Source organism: Macaca mulatta, chromosome X, assembly GCF_049350105.2.
Source record: "Macaca mulatta isolate MMU2019108-1 chromosome X, T2T-MMU8v2.0, whole genome shotgun sequence".
In the NCBI taxonomy this organism is placed as follows: Eukaryota; Metazoa; Chordata; class Mammalia; order Primates; family Cercopithecidae; genus Macaca; species Macaca mulatta.
Window position 1 is genome coordinate 109,679,997 of NC_133426.1, and position 15,903 is coordinate 109,695,899.

Sequence of the window (15,903 nt, forward strand, 5' to 3'; positions counted from 1 at the left end):
CTAATGACTGGTTTGCTGTTAATAAATATGTGGGTAAATCTCTGTTTGGGGCTCTCAGTACTGAAGGCTGTGAGACCCCTGATTTCCTACTTCACACCTCTATATTTCTGTGTGTGTGTCTTTAATTCCTCTAGTGCCACTGGGTTAGGGTCTCCTTGACCAAGCTGGTCTCAGCAAGTGGCGTCCATTCATGGGGGCTCAAATCCAGGTCGAAGGGTCACCAGAATGACGGTTGGAATGGAAAACTAGCTGGAGGATACCCGAGTACTCTTAAAACAATTCCTGTGGTGAGTAAGAAGGGGAGCTTGGAAGCATCAGGGTAACGATGCGACAGGTATGGGGTCTGGTTCGTTTCACCTTGGAACTTTTTCACACTGATAATGAGGAGGAACAAGAGTATAGCGAAGTAACAGACAAGGTTACAGAGCATGTTTATTTGCCAGCTAAAGCACAAAGGAAGGAGAGGTTCATCCCTACCCTTCCGCACCCCTTCATTATTATTTTGAAGAAAATGACCCTCCAAATCTTTCTTTTCCAGAGGACACTGGGCGAAAAGTAGTTGCCCCAGTGACTGTTCAAGCAGCGCCTCAAGCAACGGCTCTTAGTTCTATTCAGGCAGGAATTCAGCAAGCTAGACAAGATGGTGATTTAGAGGCTTGGCAGTTCCCTGTTAGAATACATCCACCAGATCAACAGGGAAACATTACAGCTACATTTGAGCCTTTTCCTTTTAAATTACTCAAAGAATTTAAACAAGGTATAAATCAGTATGGACCAGGTTCTCCTTTTGTAATGGGACTGTTAAAGAATGTTACTGTTTCCAGTCAGTTGATTCCTACTGACTGGGGCACTCTTACTTGAGCTTGTCTAACTCCTGCTCAGTTCTTAAAATTTAAAACTTCGTGGGCAGATGAAGCTCCCATTCAGGCAGCTCGCAAAGCCCAGGCCAAACCTCAAATTAACTGCAGACCAACTTTTGGGGGTTGGTGGCTGGGCTGGTTTAGATGTACAACTGGTCATGCAGGATGATGCCATAGAACAGCTCAGAGGAGTGTGCATTAGAGCTTAGGGGAAAAAATCACTTCAGGTGGGGAACAATACCCTTCCTTTAGTGCTATAAAACAGGGGCCAAGAGAACCATACATTGATTTTATAGCTCGGTTACAGGAGTCCCTTAAAAAGATGATTGCAGATATAGTGTTGCAGTTATTAGCTTTCGACAATGTTAATCCCGATTGCCAGGCTGCTCTGTGACATATCAGAGGGAAAGCACGTTTAGTTGATTATATCAAGGCCTGTGATGGTATTGGAAGTAATCTGCATAAAGCTACTTTGTTGGCACAGGCAATGGCAGGACTGAGAGTGGATAAAGTAAATACTCCATTTCCTGGAGCTTGTTTTAACTGTGGGAAGCATGGTCATACTAAAAAAGAATGTAGAAAACATCAGCTAGTCAGGCTGCCAGATAGGGGAAAAAAGAAAACTGTTGAGCCTGAAATATGTCCAAAATGTAAAAAAGGAAAACATTGGGCTATTCACTGTCACTCTAAGTTTGATAAAGATGGGAACCCGATTTCGGGAAACGCCATGAGGGGCCCGTCCCGGGCCCCGTTCTAAACCGGGGCATTTCCAGCTCAGGCCATTCCCTCACCCCTGTACAATGTCTGTCCCCTGCCACAGCCAGTAGTGCCACAGTAGATTTATGCTGCACAAAAACTGTGAGCCTTCTGCCTGGGAAACCCCCGCAAAAGATCCCAACAAGAGTCTGTGGACTCTTGCCAGCAGGGACAATAGGATTACTTTTAGGAAGGTCTAGTGTAAGTTTAAAAGGCGTACAAATATATACAAGAGTCATTGATTCAGATTACAATGGGGAAATTCAAATTGTTATATCTACTTCTGTTCCGTGGAAAGCAGAACCAGGAGAGTGCATAGCACAGCTCCTGATTGTGCTGTATGTGGGAATGGGAAAAAGTGAAATTAAATGAACAGGAGGATTCAGAAGCACAAATAAACAAGGCAAAGCAGCTTATTGGGTAAATCAAATTACTGATAAATGTCCTACCTGTGAAATAACTATTCAAAGAAAGAAATTTAAAGGTTTGGTAGATACAGTAGCAGATATTTCAATCATTTCTCTACAGCACTGGCCATCCGTGTGGCCAATTCAACCCACTCAATTTAGCATAGTTGGAGTTGGTAAAGCCCCTGAAGTATATCAAAGTAGTTATATTTTGCATTGTGAAGGGCCCAATGGACAACCTGGGACTATTCAACCTATTATAACTTCTGTACCTATAAATTTATGGGGAAGAGATTTATTACAACAATGGGGAGCACAAGTTCTAATTCCAGAACAATTATATAGCCCTCAAAGTCAACATATGATGCGTGAAATGGGGTATGTCCCTGGTATGGGACTAGAAAAAAATTTGCAAGATTTGAAAGAACCACTTCAAGCGGGAAAACAAAGTTCCCGCCAAAGATTAGGATATCATTTTTGATGATGGCCATTGTTAAGCCTCCAGAACCTGTATCTTTAAAATGGTTAACAGATAAGCCAATTAGGATAGAACAATGGCCGCTAAGTAAAGAGAAACTAGAGGCTTTAGAGACACTAGTTACTGCACAATTAGAAAATGGGCGCATAGCTCCAACATTTTCCCCTTGGAATTCTCCAGTTTTCGTAATTAAGAAAAAATCAGGTAAATGGAGAATGTTAACTGACTTAAGAGCCATCAATTCAGTTATACAACCTATGGGAGCATTACAGCTAGGATTGCCTTCTCCTGGTATAATTCCAAAAAAAATGGCCTTCAATAGTCATAGATTTAAAAGACTGTTTCTTTACTATCCCTCTAGCTGAGCAAGACTGTAAATGGTTTGTATTTACAATTCCTGCAGTAAACAACCGGCAGCCTGCTAAGCGTTATCATTGGAAAGTGTTGCCACAGGGCATATCAAACAGCCCAACAATTTGCCAGACGTATGTGGGGCAAGCAATTGAACCTACTCGTAAAAAAATTTCACAGTGTTACCTTATTCACTATAGGGATGATATACTTTGTGCCGCCCCCACTCAAGAAATATTACTCCAATGTTATGATCAATGTTATGATCACTTGCAAAATTCGATTTCTCGTGCTGGTTTAATCATAGCTCCTGACAAAATTCAGACCACTACTCCTTACTCCTACTGGGGGACCTTAGCAAATGACACTACCATTGTGCCACAGAAAGTAACCATATGTAGGGATCAACTAAAAACATTAAATGACTTTCAAAAATTACTAGGGGATATTAATTGGATATGACCTGCTCTAGGTGTTGCTACCTATGCCATGAGTAATCTGTTTTCTATCCTTAGAGAAAATACTAGTCTCACTAGCCCCCGACAATTAACAAAGGAGGCTGAGGCAGAGTTACAACTGATTGAGAAGCAAGTCCATAAAGCTCAGATAAATAAAATAGATCCAGAGAAGACTCTAGATTTGCTAATTTTTTCAACTCAGCATTCACCTACTGGTGTTATTGTCCAAGAACAGGACTTAGTAGAGTGGCTTTTTCTTCCACATGCTAATTCACAGACTTTAACTCCTTATTTAGATCAAATCACTACTATGATAGGGATTGGGAGAACTTGGATTGTTAAATTACATGGATATGATCCTGGAAAAATTATTGTCCCTCTCATGAAGGCACAAATACAGCAAGCTTTTATAAATAGTCTTACTTGGCAAACCCATTTAGCTGACTTTGTGGGTATTCTCAATAATCATTTTCCTAAAACGAAGCTGTTTCAGTTTTTGAAATTAACTAATTGGATTCTCCCTAAAATAACTAAATTTAAACCAATTGAAGGTGCTGAGAATGTTTTTAAAGATGGGCCTAGTAATGGTAAAGCTTCTTATTCTGACTCAAAAAGTAAAGTTTTCCAGACGTCCTATACTTCAGCTCAAAAAGCAGAGCTGGTAGCTGTAATTGAGGTATTGACTGCTTTTGATATGCCTATTAATATGATTTCTGATTCTTGATACGTGATTCATTCCACACAGTTAATTGAAATTGCTCGGTTACGATTTCATATAGATGAACAACTGCTGACAAAAACAAAAAAGGAGGAAAAATAGGGATTACAGGACAGCCGATACACAATTGAATCTAGCATTATTTGGTGAAAAGATCCCATAACAAAAACTTGGGAAATAGGTAAAATAATAACTTGGGGTAGAGATTATGCTTGTATTTCTCCAGGCCAAAATCAACAGCCGATTTGGATACCATCAAGACACCTGAAACCTTATCCTGAGCCGGATGCTGAGGAAGAGACTCTGGGAGGATCCCGAGGACCCTCCGGTTGCAGCCATGTCGAGACTGACGCTGAGGAGGACCCCAACTGTCACGAACAACACCCGTTGAACACAGCCACTCACCTGGGGACAGATCAAGAAGCTGTCACAGATGGCAGAAGAAAACCTGAGGAAAGCGGGACAACCAGTCACAATAAATAATTTAATGGTAGCTATGATAGCGGTTACCACTGCCGTGAGTATTCCTTCTTTTTTTTTTTTTTTTTTTTTTTGAGACGGAGTCTCGCTGTCGCCCAGGCTGGAGTGCAGTGGCCGGATCTCAGCTCATTGCAAGCTCCGCCTCCCGGGTTTACGCCATTCTCCTGCCTCAGCCTCCCGAGTAGCTGGGACTACAGGTGCCCGCCACCTGGCCTGGCTAGTTTTTTGTATTTTTTAGTAGAGACGGGGTTTCACCGTGTTAGCCAGGATGGTCTCGATCTCCTGACCTCGTGATCCGCCCGTCTCGGCCTCCCAAAGTGCTGGGATTACAGGCTTGAGCCACCGCGCCCGGCCGAGTATTCCTTCAATAAGGGCTGGTAATAATGCTTGGATGCAATCACTCTATGACACAGTTACACATGCTTTGTGATCTCAGTATTTACTCTCATAAATCTGCTCCTATAATTGAGGCATACCACCCTCAAAATCCTATTTGTAAACAGGATTGGACCCAGTTAGAAAAAATGAACATACTTGTTTAGGAAGATTGCTTTGCAGAACAGGCAGAGGTGCTACACAACGATTCCTATGGAATCATTATTAATTGGTCCCCTAAGGGGATGTTTAGCTTGAATTGCACCTCTCAGTCTGCATACCACCGTCACACTATGTTCAGATTATCTGAACAAAACGGTCAGATGGTAGATATAATAAGAAGTACAGCAAAAGTTCCTATTATCTGGAACCATGGGGGTATAGTGGCACCTCAGCCTCAAATGATATGGCCTGCTCTAGGAGCTAAACATAAGGATTTGTGGAAACTATTAAATGCTCTTAATAAGATCAAAATTTGGGAAAGAATAAAAAAGCGTCTAGAAGGACACTCTACAAACTTGTTTTTGGATATAGCAAAATTAAAAGAACAAATATTTAAAACATCCCAGGCACACCTGACCTTAATGCCAGGAACTGGAGTGCTTGAAGGAGCTGCAGACAAATTAGCAGCTAGTAACCCATTAAAATGGACAAAAACACTTGAAAGCTCTGTGATTTCAATGATAACTGTGCTTTTAATCTATGTCGTTTGTCTTTGTATACTCTGCAGATGTGGATCCTGACTCCTGCAAGAAGTAGCTCACCGTGACAAAGCTGCCCTTGCTTTTATCAATTTGCAAATCAGAGAAGGGGGACATGTTGGAAGCAAGCCCCCCACAATCTGGCCATAAACCAGCCCCAAGACTGGCCATAAACAAAATTTCTGCAGCACTGTAACATGTTCATAATGGCCCTGATACCCATGCTGGAAGGTTGTGGGTTTGTGGGAATGAGGGCAAGGAGCACCTGGCCCGCCCAGGGTGGAAAACTGCTTAAAGGCATTCTTAAGCCACAAACAATAGCATGAGCAATCTGTGCCTTAAGGGCATGTTCCTGCTGCAGTTAACTAGCCCAACCTATTCCTTTCATTCGGCCCATCCCTTTGTTTCCCATAAGGGATACTTGTAGTTAATTTAATATCTATAGAAACAATACTAATGACTGGTTTGCTGTTAACATGTGAGTAAATCTCTGTTTGGGGCTGTCAGCTCTGAAGGCTGTGAGACCCCTGATTTCCCACTTCACACCTCTATATTTCTGTGTGTGTGTGTGTCTTTAATTCCTCTAGCACCACTGGGTTAGGGTCTCTGAGACCGAGCTGGTCTCGGCAGTCTACATGTTGGAAATTTGTCATACTTATTTTATATCAGTTCTTCTTTTACTCTTTCTACTTAAGATATGAGTAGTTTACACATCACAATTAGTGTTATAATATTCTGTTTTTCTGTGTGCTCACTATTACCAATGAGTTTTATACCTTCAGATGATAGCTTCTTGCTTATTAATATCTTTTTTTTAGATTGAGGAACTCCCTTTAGAATTTCTTGTAAGACAGGTCTGATGTTGATGAAATCCCTCAGCTTTTGTTTGTCTTGGAAAGTTTTTATTTCTGCTTTATGTTTGAAGGATATTTTCACCAAATATACTTTGCTATGGTAAAAGTTGTTTTTTCCTTCAGCACTTTAAATATATCATGCTACTCTCTTCTGCCTTGTAAGGTTTCTAATGTAAACGTAAAGATCTGCTGTGAGATGTATTGGAACTCCACTGTATTTTTTTCTTTTCTCTTGCTGCTTTTAGGATCCTTCCTTTATCCATGACCTTTGGGAGTTTGATTATTAAATGCCTTGAGGTACCCTTCTTTGTTTTGTTTTGTTTGAGACAGAGTCTCGCTCTGTAGCCCAGGCTGGAGTGCAGTGGCGTGATCTCGGTTCACTGCAACCTTCACCTCCCGGGTTCGAGCAATCCTCCTGCCTCAGCCTCCCGAGTAGCTGGTACTACAGATGCATGCCACCATGCCCAGCTAATTTCTGTATTTTTAGTAGAGATGGGGTTTCAGTATGTTGGCCTGAAAGGAATGAGGCACATCCCCCATATATCTCCCAACTTCCTGAGCCCAGCACAAACACATTCCTCCATATTTCTTTCAAACTTCAGAAAAACATCACCTGGGAGATCTCCGATAAGGAATGCTAAATGTAGAATGTTAACCAATTGTAATGCTGTAACCGAGAGAATTACCTTGTTCCCTGTAACTTTACATATCCTGTTTACATCGGGCTATAAAAAGCAAGCACTCGCATTGTTCGAGGCCCTCTTGTATGCTGTGGAATGGAGGGACCAAGTTCGAACTTGTAGTAAAGATCCTTGCCGCTTGGCTTTGACTCTGGACTCTGGTGGTCTTCTTTGGGGAACAAACGGTCTGGGCATAACAGGCCAGGCTGGTCTCGAACTCCTGATCTCATGATCTGCCCACCTCAGCCTCCCAAAGTGGAGGGATTACAGGCATGAGCCACTGCACCTGGCTGGTTTGTTTCTCTTGATAGCAGGTCTTGTTAAGAAGAACGAAAGATTCTGGGTATATATCAGAATGCTTACTTTTAGCATCCCCTTGTCAGAAGCAGGAAGGTATTTTTTTCTGATCTTCACTGTGAGAAACTGGTAGGGCTTCAGACATAAACACACAAAAGTAGGGGTGGATACAGGCTAAGACTGAGCCCACCTGGAGTTTCCAACTCTTAATCTTGTCTACACTGAACCTTCAGTAATTTGTCAATTATGGTTTATGTTTTCCTACCGTGGTACAAGCTCCAGTGGTGGTTTCTGCTCCCGGGCTCCTGCTCCAGGTAAGCTGTGATTCTTTGTATACACCTGTCTGTCTCTCCAATTTGAGGGAACAATAGTTTGCCCTGTGACCTCAATTCTCTCGTAGTCTAAGAATTGTTGTATTTTCAGTTTATCAGTTTTTACATTGTTGCAGAGAGAGAGAGAGAGAGAGAGAGAGAGAGAGAGAGTCCTGCCCAGAGTCTATCACCTTCCTGGGTTTCGGTACTAGAATGTAAGGTCAGCCGAGAGAAAGGAGGAATAGACCCAAAGTCAGGCAAATACGTTTATTGAACCTGCTGGCTACTCCACTACAGACAGAGGAGGCAGCCCTGAGCTTACAAAATGAGGGATTTAAATGGGGGAGAGAGACCCTGGGGTTGTTTGTTGGTTAATTTTGCCACATATCACCTTGTGACGTTTATTACAGGAGGGTGTAGGTGAAGTTTGTTTATGCTTCCCACGACCTCTCCCTGTGTGGTCCAGATGGTTTATAATTGGGATTTGTTTATTGCAGCAAGGTCTGATAAGTGATGCTGGCTTCACTGCAGCACCTAGATAAGGGCATAGTGGAGGCTTGGGGGAAGGAGAAGAGTTGCAGAGTTTAGGGGGAGGGGTGGGCAGCACGGAGAGGTTTGGGGGAAGTGTTGGCAGTACCAAGAAGTTTTTTGGGGCAGCTTGTCCCTAACAGTAGGCATGATATTTAAGATGAGTCCTAAAGAGTAAATAGTTGTTAGCCAGGGCAGGAGTGTAGTTTGCCTCCCAGGAGAAACAGCAAATGCACAGGCTCTAAGGCAGGAAAGTCCTCAGCCCATTTAGAACTAAAGGAAAGCAGTGTGGCTGGAGCTTAACAATGAAGGGGAAGAGTACCTGTGTCAGAGTAGTGGCCAAGAGCCAGATCTTACAGGGCCTGAAGGATTTTATTTATTTTTTAACTACCTGAATGCAACAGAGGCATTTATTTGATATAATGAGGGGAGGTGTATGCTCTAATTTTCTCGTAAAATGTTCTGGCCGGGTGCGATGGCTCCTGCCCATAATGCCAGCACTGTAGGAGGCCAAGGGGGGCAGATCACGAGGTCAGGATATCGAGACCATCCTGTCCAATATGGTGAAACCTTGTCTCTGCTAAAGTAAAAAAAAAAAAAATGGCCAGGTGTGGTGGCATGCGCCTGTAGTCCCAGCTACTCAGGAGGCTGACACAAGGGAATCGCTTGAACCCAGGAGGCAGAGGTTACAGTGAGCCAGGATCATGCCACTGCACTCCAGCCTGGCGACAGAGTGAGACTCTGTCTCAAAGAAAAAAAAAATGTTCCTTGGATTGCCATATAGAGACTGGATTGGAGAAGGGTAACAGGAGAAACTGAAAGACCAGTTCACCAGTTCACTGATTATTCAGTGGCCTAAGATCTGTGATAGATACAAAACAATTATGAAACATAATTTAAGGCATCATGAGATGTGGGTGGGAGCAGAACATGGGATGCCTGTGCAGGTCCACTCTTGCATATAACAACTGCAGGGGGAAAAAAGTGGAAAAACTATGGGGTCCTGTCAGCTCAATAAAAGTCAGAGAAGGGGAGTATCTGTAGAGCCAGAGAAGCTATTGTGAGGAAGACGAATCCGGGTCCAATCTAGAAAGATGGATTGGATTGGAGGGGTTTTTTTGTTTTTCTTTTGTTGTTGTTGTTTGAGGTGTTCTGGAAAGGGCTAGTGAAGTAAAGAGCGTAGCCTGGCTGGAGTGGATGTTATGAGCCTACCAAGTGAACAAACAGTGCCCAATGGAAGCCCTTGCAAACCTCAGCAAGATTCAAAGCTGAGACAACCAAAGTGTTTGTTTTTCAGGGATGTTGTGCAACAACATTCAATGCTGACTTTCTACCTACTCCTGGAAGGAGAGGGATGCCCAACATGGTCCACAGAGCAGGGCAAGATTATGGGAAGGGAGGTGCTGTGTATGTGATAAGAGTGACAACTCTAAAGAATGTATCTATTTGCAGTTCTCTTCACTTGATTCTATTCCTCAATGACTGGTTTTGTGGGCATCCTGTGGGCACAGACCCACATGACTTCCACTTAGCTCTAGTGAATGGCCTTGTCAGAGCTGGTACTCTGAAAAATGCTCCTTGTTCTGGTTTTAACCCCAGGGCTCCAGGGATCCTTCAGATTTTTTTTAGTTGGGGAGCTTTTATTGATTCATATTATTTAGCCTCTCTCTCTCTCTCTCTTTCTCTCTCTCTCTCTCTGTCTCTCGATCCTCTATTTTTTTTTCTCTCCTCCCCTGGGTGTTGGCACTTTCTGGATTGCCTCAGTTATTTATGCCCTGCCTCCTTTCCTTCCAAAGATTATTCAGCATGTCTTCTTGCTGTCTTTCACCTCTCACCAGGTCCTCTTGGAGTCCATAGTGTCCTCAGCCATTCCTATGTTTGAGGCTCCCAGTGTCATCTATACCTACCTAACATAAATTTCCCTCTTCCTCCCTAACAGAACTCCAAATATCTGGATGTCAACACCATCCCACTTCACCACAAGCTTCGGGGACACGTCCTAGTTATTCTGAACCTGTCAATACCTGGAATTTACCTAAGGGCCATTACTGGTTGAGGGCGGACAACCCTCTTAAAATGGCCTGATCATATTGAAGGGATGGCATTTTATTCCATAGTTAGGAAAGGTTTTCCCCTCTCTCCTGAGAGACAGAAACAAAGAAGAATGTACACTCTATCACAATAAACAGCCATCTTATTACATTAGGGGTAATTCCAGCCTTAGGATGAAGCTGACACCAGGCACAGCAGAAGATGGTCACAGCACTGACCAGAGATGGAAAGAACCTGGATCCTTAATGACTTCATTTAGTTACTGAATCAATGGCCCCTGATGCCTGTCCTACCTACTGTGCTCTTCCTGCTATGTGAGATCACAAACTTCCTTAATAGTTAAGCTAGTTTAAGGCGATTATTTTTTATATACAGCTAAAACTCCCTATGCAATATAATTGATATAACAATATTGCCTAAACAGTTTTCCATTTCATTCTGCTCAGAACTACTCCATTATTTATAATGGCTGTATAGTTTTTCTGAGTATTATTGCATCTTAATGTACTAATCCTTCCCATTATTTCTAAGCATTAAAGTCTTACTGAGTTTTTTGGTTTTTCAAAAATGCTAAAATAAACATCCTATTATTGCATATATTTACATTCTTGCACACTTGGATTTTTTAAAATTTATTTATTATTATTATAATACTTTAAGTTCTAGGGTACATGTGCATAACGTGCAGGTTTGTTACATATGTATACTTGTGCCATGTTGGTGTGCTGCACCCATTGACTCGTCAGCACCCATCAACTCGTCATTTACATCAGGTATAACTCCCAATGCAATCCCTCCTCCCTCCCCCCTCCCCATGATAGGCCCCGGTGTGTGATGTTCCCCTTCCCGAGTCCAAGTGATCTCATTGTTCAGTTCCCACCTATGAGTGAGAACATGCGGTGTTTGGTTTTCTGTTCTTGTGATAGTTTGCTAAGAATGATGGTTTCCAGCTGCATCCATGTCCCCACAAAGGACATAAACTCATCCTTTTTTATGGCTGCATAGTATTCCATGGTGTATATGTGCCACATTTTCTTAATCACTTGGATATTTTCAAAGTCCAAGTACAGATTATTTGTATGACTACTCACTTTTGTTATAGTACAGTAATAGGCATAGAATTTCTAGGTTATAGAATTCTTTTAATACTTATTTCCAACCTACCTTCCACAAATGTTGTACCAGTTCTTACTCTCACCAGCACTGTACGAAACTGCCCATTTTTCTGAACCCTCATCTCTAGGTATGAATAATTAATAATGTCATGGATTCAGAAGTCAGACTGTCTATGTTCAACTCCAGCCTCATAAGTATATAGTAATGTGGCTTTGAATATGTGGTCCAATCTCCTTATACTAGTATCCATAAACAATTTATATGGTTAGGGAAGTTGAATGAGTAAGGTATGTAAAGCACTTAGATCATAAGTGGTCAATAAATGTTGGCTGATGTTATTATCAAAATTATTTGCCAAGTTGATACTTCAAAATGTTACTTGCTCTCATTTGTACTTCCTTGATTACTAGCTGATGTGGACTGAATGTTTCTGTTTCCCCAAAATTAATATGTTCAAGCCCTAATCCCCAGTGTAATGGTATTTAGAGGTAGGATCCTTAGAAGGTAATTAGGGTTAGATTATATCATGAGAGTAAGGCTCTCAGGAGGAGATTAGTGGCCTTATAAAAAGAAAAGAAGACACAGGATCTCTTTCTCTGCCTGTGAAGATACAGCAAGAAGGAAGTCATGTATAATACAAGCTGGGAAGAAAACCCTCACTGAACTCAACAATGCTGGCACTCTTACTCCAACCTCCAGACAGTGAGAAGTAAAATTCTGTTGTTTAAGCCACCTAGTCTATGGTATTTTGTTATAGCAGCTTGAGCTAAGACGTGGATGAAATTGATAATTTTTTCCATGTGTCTACTAGTCAGTCATAAAATTTTTTACCTTTCCTTTTTTCGTCCATTTTATATTTATATGTTCCCCTTTCCTTGATTGATTTGAATCAATTTACTTTATAGTTATAATATTAATCCTTTGTCTTTCCTACATGTAATATTTTTCAGTATTTCATTTGCTTGTTTTTGCATTGTACTTATACAAAATTTTGTTTTTTATGTAATAAAATCAGTTATTTTATGTTTAATTTCCTTGAGTCATATGCTGAGAAATGCCTTTAACATACTTGAATTAAATACTTATCTGTATTTTCTCCCAGTTTTATTATTATTGTACTCAATTTGTTAATCCATTTAACAACTTTGTTTCAAAGAATTCGGTTTTTTTTTTTTTTTTTTTTTTTTTTTTTTGAGACGGAGTCTCGCTCTGTCACCCAGGCTGGAGTGCAGTGGCCGGATCTCAGCTCACTACAAGCTCCGTCTTCCGGGTTTACGCCGTTCTCCTGCCTCAGCCTCGCGAGTAGCTGGGACTACAGGCGCCCGCCACCTCGCCCGGCTAGTTTTTTGTATTTTTTTAGTAGAGACGGGGTTTCACCGTGTTAGCCAGGATGGTCTCGGCCTCCCAAAGTGCTGGGATTACAGGCTTGAGCCACCGCGCCTGGTCAAGAATTCTTAAAAACATTGCAAAAAGATTATGTTTTTGTTTTTTGGGTTTTTTTTTTTTTGAGACGGGATCTCGCTCTGTGGCCCAGGCTGGAGTGCAGTGGCTGGATCTCAGCTCACTGTTTTTTTCTTTTTTTTGAGACAGAGTCTCGCTCTGTCGCCCAGGCTGGAGTGCAGTGGCACGATCTCGGCTCACTGCAAGCTCCACCTCCCGGGTTCATGCCATTCTCCAGCCTCAGCCTCCCGAGTAGCTGGGACTACAGGTGCCCGCCACCACGCCCGGCTAATTTTTTTGTATTTTTAGGAGTGACGGGGTTTCACCGTGTTAGCCAGGATGGTCTCGATCTCCTGACCTCATGATCCGCTCGCCTCAGCCTTCCAAAGTGCTGCTGGGATTACAGAGGTGAGCCACCGTGTCCAGCCAAGATTATGTTTAAATGTTAAGTCAAAAAGGAACGTAAAATAGTATATACAGTATGATCCAATTTTTATGAATAAGATTCTATGTATGAATATTTCGTGTAGAAAAACCTAAACAAAAAGAAACTGAAATATTTAATAATATTTAGTAGAATTAAGATTTTTAATTTTTTCTTTCTTTGTGTTTTCCAAAATGATTGTTTATCATTTTTATCGGGCATTAAGTAAGTTTTTTTAATTTTAAAAACATGGTATATCTTTTAAATGATTTGGAATGGTGCTATTTAATAGAAATATATTATGAACTATAAATCTAATTTTAAGTTTTGTAGTAAACGTAATTTAAAAGTAAAAAGAAGCAGATAAAATTAATTTTAATAATATATTTAACACAGTATATCCAAAATGCTATCACTTCAACATATAATCAATATAAAATGACTGATATTTCACTTTGTTGTACTATGTCTTTAAAATCCTGTGTGTACTTTATACTTTTAGCACATCTCCAATTGCATTAGTCACTTTTTAAGTTCTCAATATCCAAATATGGCTCATGGTTACCTTATTGTAAATTGCAGATTTGGAACATAAAAAGTACTGAATTCCACATTGGTCTGAATCTCAATCATTTGCTGAACCATTGCTTCATATCACTTTTGAAATGCAGTTGATATGAATTAAAGAACACAAACTGAAGTGCCTCTGGGGGCCAGGAAGGTAACTAGGTAATGTGAACAAGCTTTTCTTTCTTTAAAGCTAAGTAAGGAAAGTAAAACGGAAACACCTGCCTTTCTAAAGGATTGAAACCAACACTAGGCTACCTCCAGTCAACTGATGCAATGTGGGAATGCAACCCCAGGGTTTACAAAACTCCTGATTTTTCATGAAAATCTAAAATCTTGATTTTTCCTGTGGAATTTATCAGTTATTAAATATCAGCAGTGATTCAAAAATCATACATCAGTGTGTGATACAAACTATGTGCTTGTCAGATTCGATCCTCTTTAGGCCAAATTTTGACATCTGGGATCAATAAATACTTTTTAAAACCCACTAATGTTATTAACTTTGAAAGATTAGACTACCCATTTTTAGTGAATCAAAAGCATTTTTTCATTTTACTGCTTTATAACATTAACAGCTAGCATTTACTGAGAGCTTAGCATGTGAAGGGCATCTTGCTAAACACTTTCAGCATTTCATAGATAAAAGAAATAAAGCTAAGGGAGGTTGACCAACTTTGTTTAAGGTCACACACGGTGCTTGTAAGTGGTGGTGCCAATATTTGAAGTAAGGTCTCCTGACTCCAAAGTCCATGCTTCTACAAACACTCCTTTAAACTGCCTAGGAGTATCCATGTCTAGGTAATCAACCAATCTATCCCTTCCCACCATTACACCTACCCCCACTTTTCACAAACGCACAACACACACACTCTCACACACTTTTCTTGGCCCTTTTGCTCATAAGAGTACTGTATACAGCTGACTTCTGTCTACCTTGATCTCGTTTTATTTCATCTTCCCCTCATTTATGCTCATCCTACATCTCGTTTACAACACGTATTTCCTTTTCTCACTTTCATCTTTCATTTTCTTTGCATGGGAATGTTCCCCTTTTAATCACATTGATGAGGGAGGCCTTTAAGCAAGTGGTGTGCTCTTGACAGCAAATTGTGCACATCCCTTCTCAACTCTGCATTAAGTGACATCATGTTGGTAGCTGGAAATCAACTGTAGCCGGAGCATTTACATAGTGGAAATAGGCTAACACTACAAACAGTTTAATGGAAACTCAATTGTTAAACATTTATCAATACACAACTGCCTTTGTCCTTGTTAAGACATCTGATAGAAAGCTTGTCTTTATATCTGCCCATCTACCTTTTCCTTTGGTTCTGTAAATACTATCTTTTGGAATTCAAACTCTCACTACTTCCTTCAACTGATTATATTGATTCATAGCTTGTGTGGTAAATTTTATTCCTTTAACATTCATAAGAATTTTATTTTCTAGTTCTTTTGGGACAGTTTACTATAAATTCCCCGTGGAATGAAGCTGCTTTTTATTCTTTTAAAAAAATGCATTTTAGTACCTCAAGTATCCATTAGTTAATAGCTGTTCTGATCTGTATTGAATGCATTTTCTTCACTGGGCTAGTCGAATATTACTGGCAGAACCCCCTTCAGCTCATTCTGCATTGGTTTGTGCCCTGTTTTTGCATCTTTCCTTCTCTCTAAAGCTGCCTCTTACCCTACACTTATGCCATCTATTTCATAGTTCCTTTCCTTAAAATATTCTAAAATTTGTCATTGGTCTTCAAGTTTTGTTTCAACCCCATGCTGTTTCAAAGGATCTCCAAGCCTCTGCTCATGAGAGCATACTATTATTATTATTTTTCTTACTGAAGCACTTCCATTGCCCCACCTCCATGGGACTACTTCCAGATGATGTTGACTAGATGAACCCAATCTTTTCAGTATCATATTCACAGATATTTTCCTGCTTTATCCACAGAGATGGAAAATCATGTCTGTTGTCTATAAGATTTACTCATTTATAACTCTCATAGGACATCTTTATTTCCAAAATGTGAGGCCCTGAAGACTCACA

At 40.7% G+C, this 15,903-nt stretch overlaps 1 protein-coding gene across 1 annotated transcript in view; it reads left to right on the forward strand.

The window, feature by feature from the left end:
* Positions 1-15,903, forward strand: part of RAB40AL (RAB40A, member RAS oncogene family-like) — a 218,273-nt gene that overhangs the window by 199,816 nt on the left and 2,554 nt on the right. The window contains exons 11-14 of the transcript XR_013412528.1: positions 135-287; positions 4,255-7,729; positions 10,194-13,270; positions 13,869-14,015. The gene's annotated coding sequence lies outside the window, so the exon portion shown is untranslated. The remainder of the gene's footprint in view (positions 1-134; positions 288-4,254; positions 7,730-10,193; positions 13,271-13,868; positions 14,016-15,903) is intronic.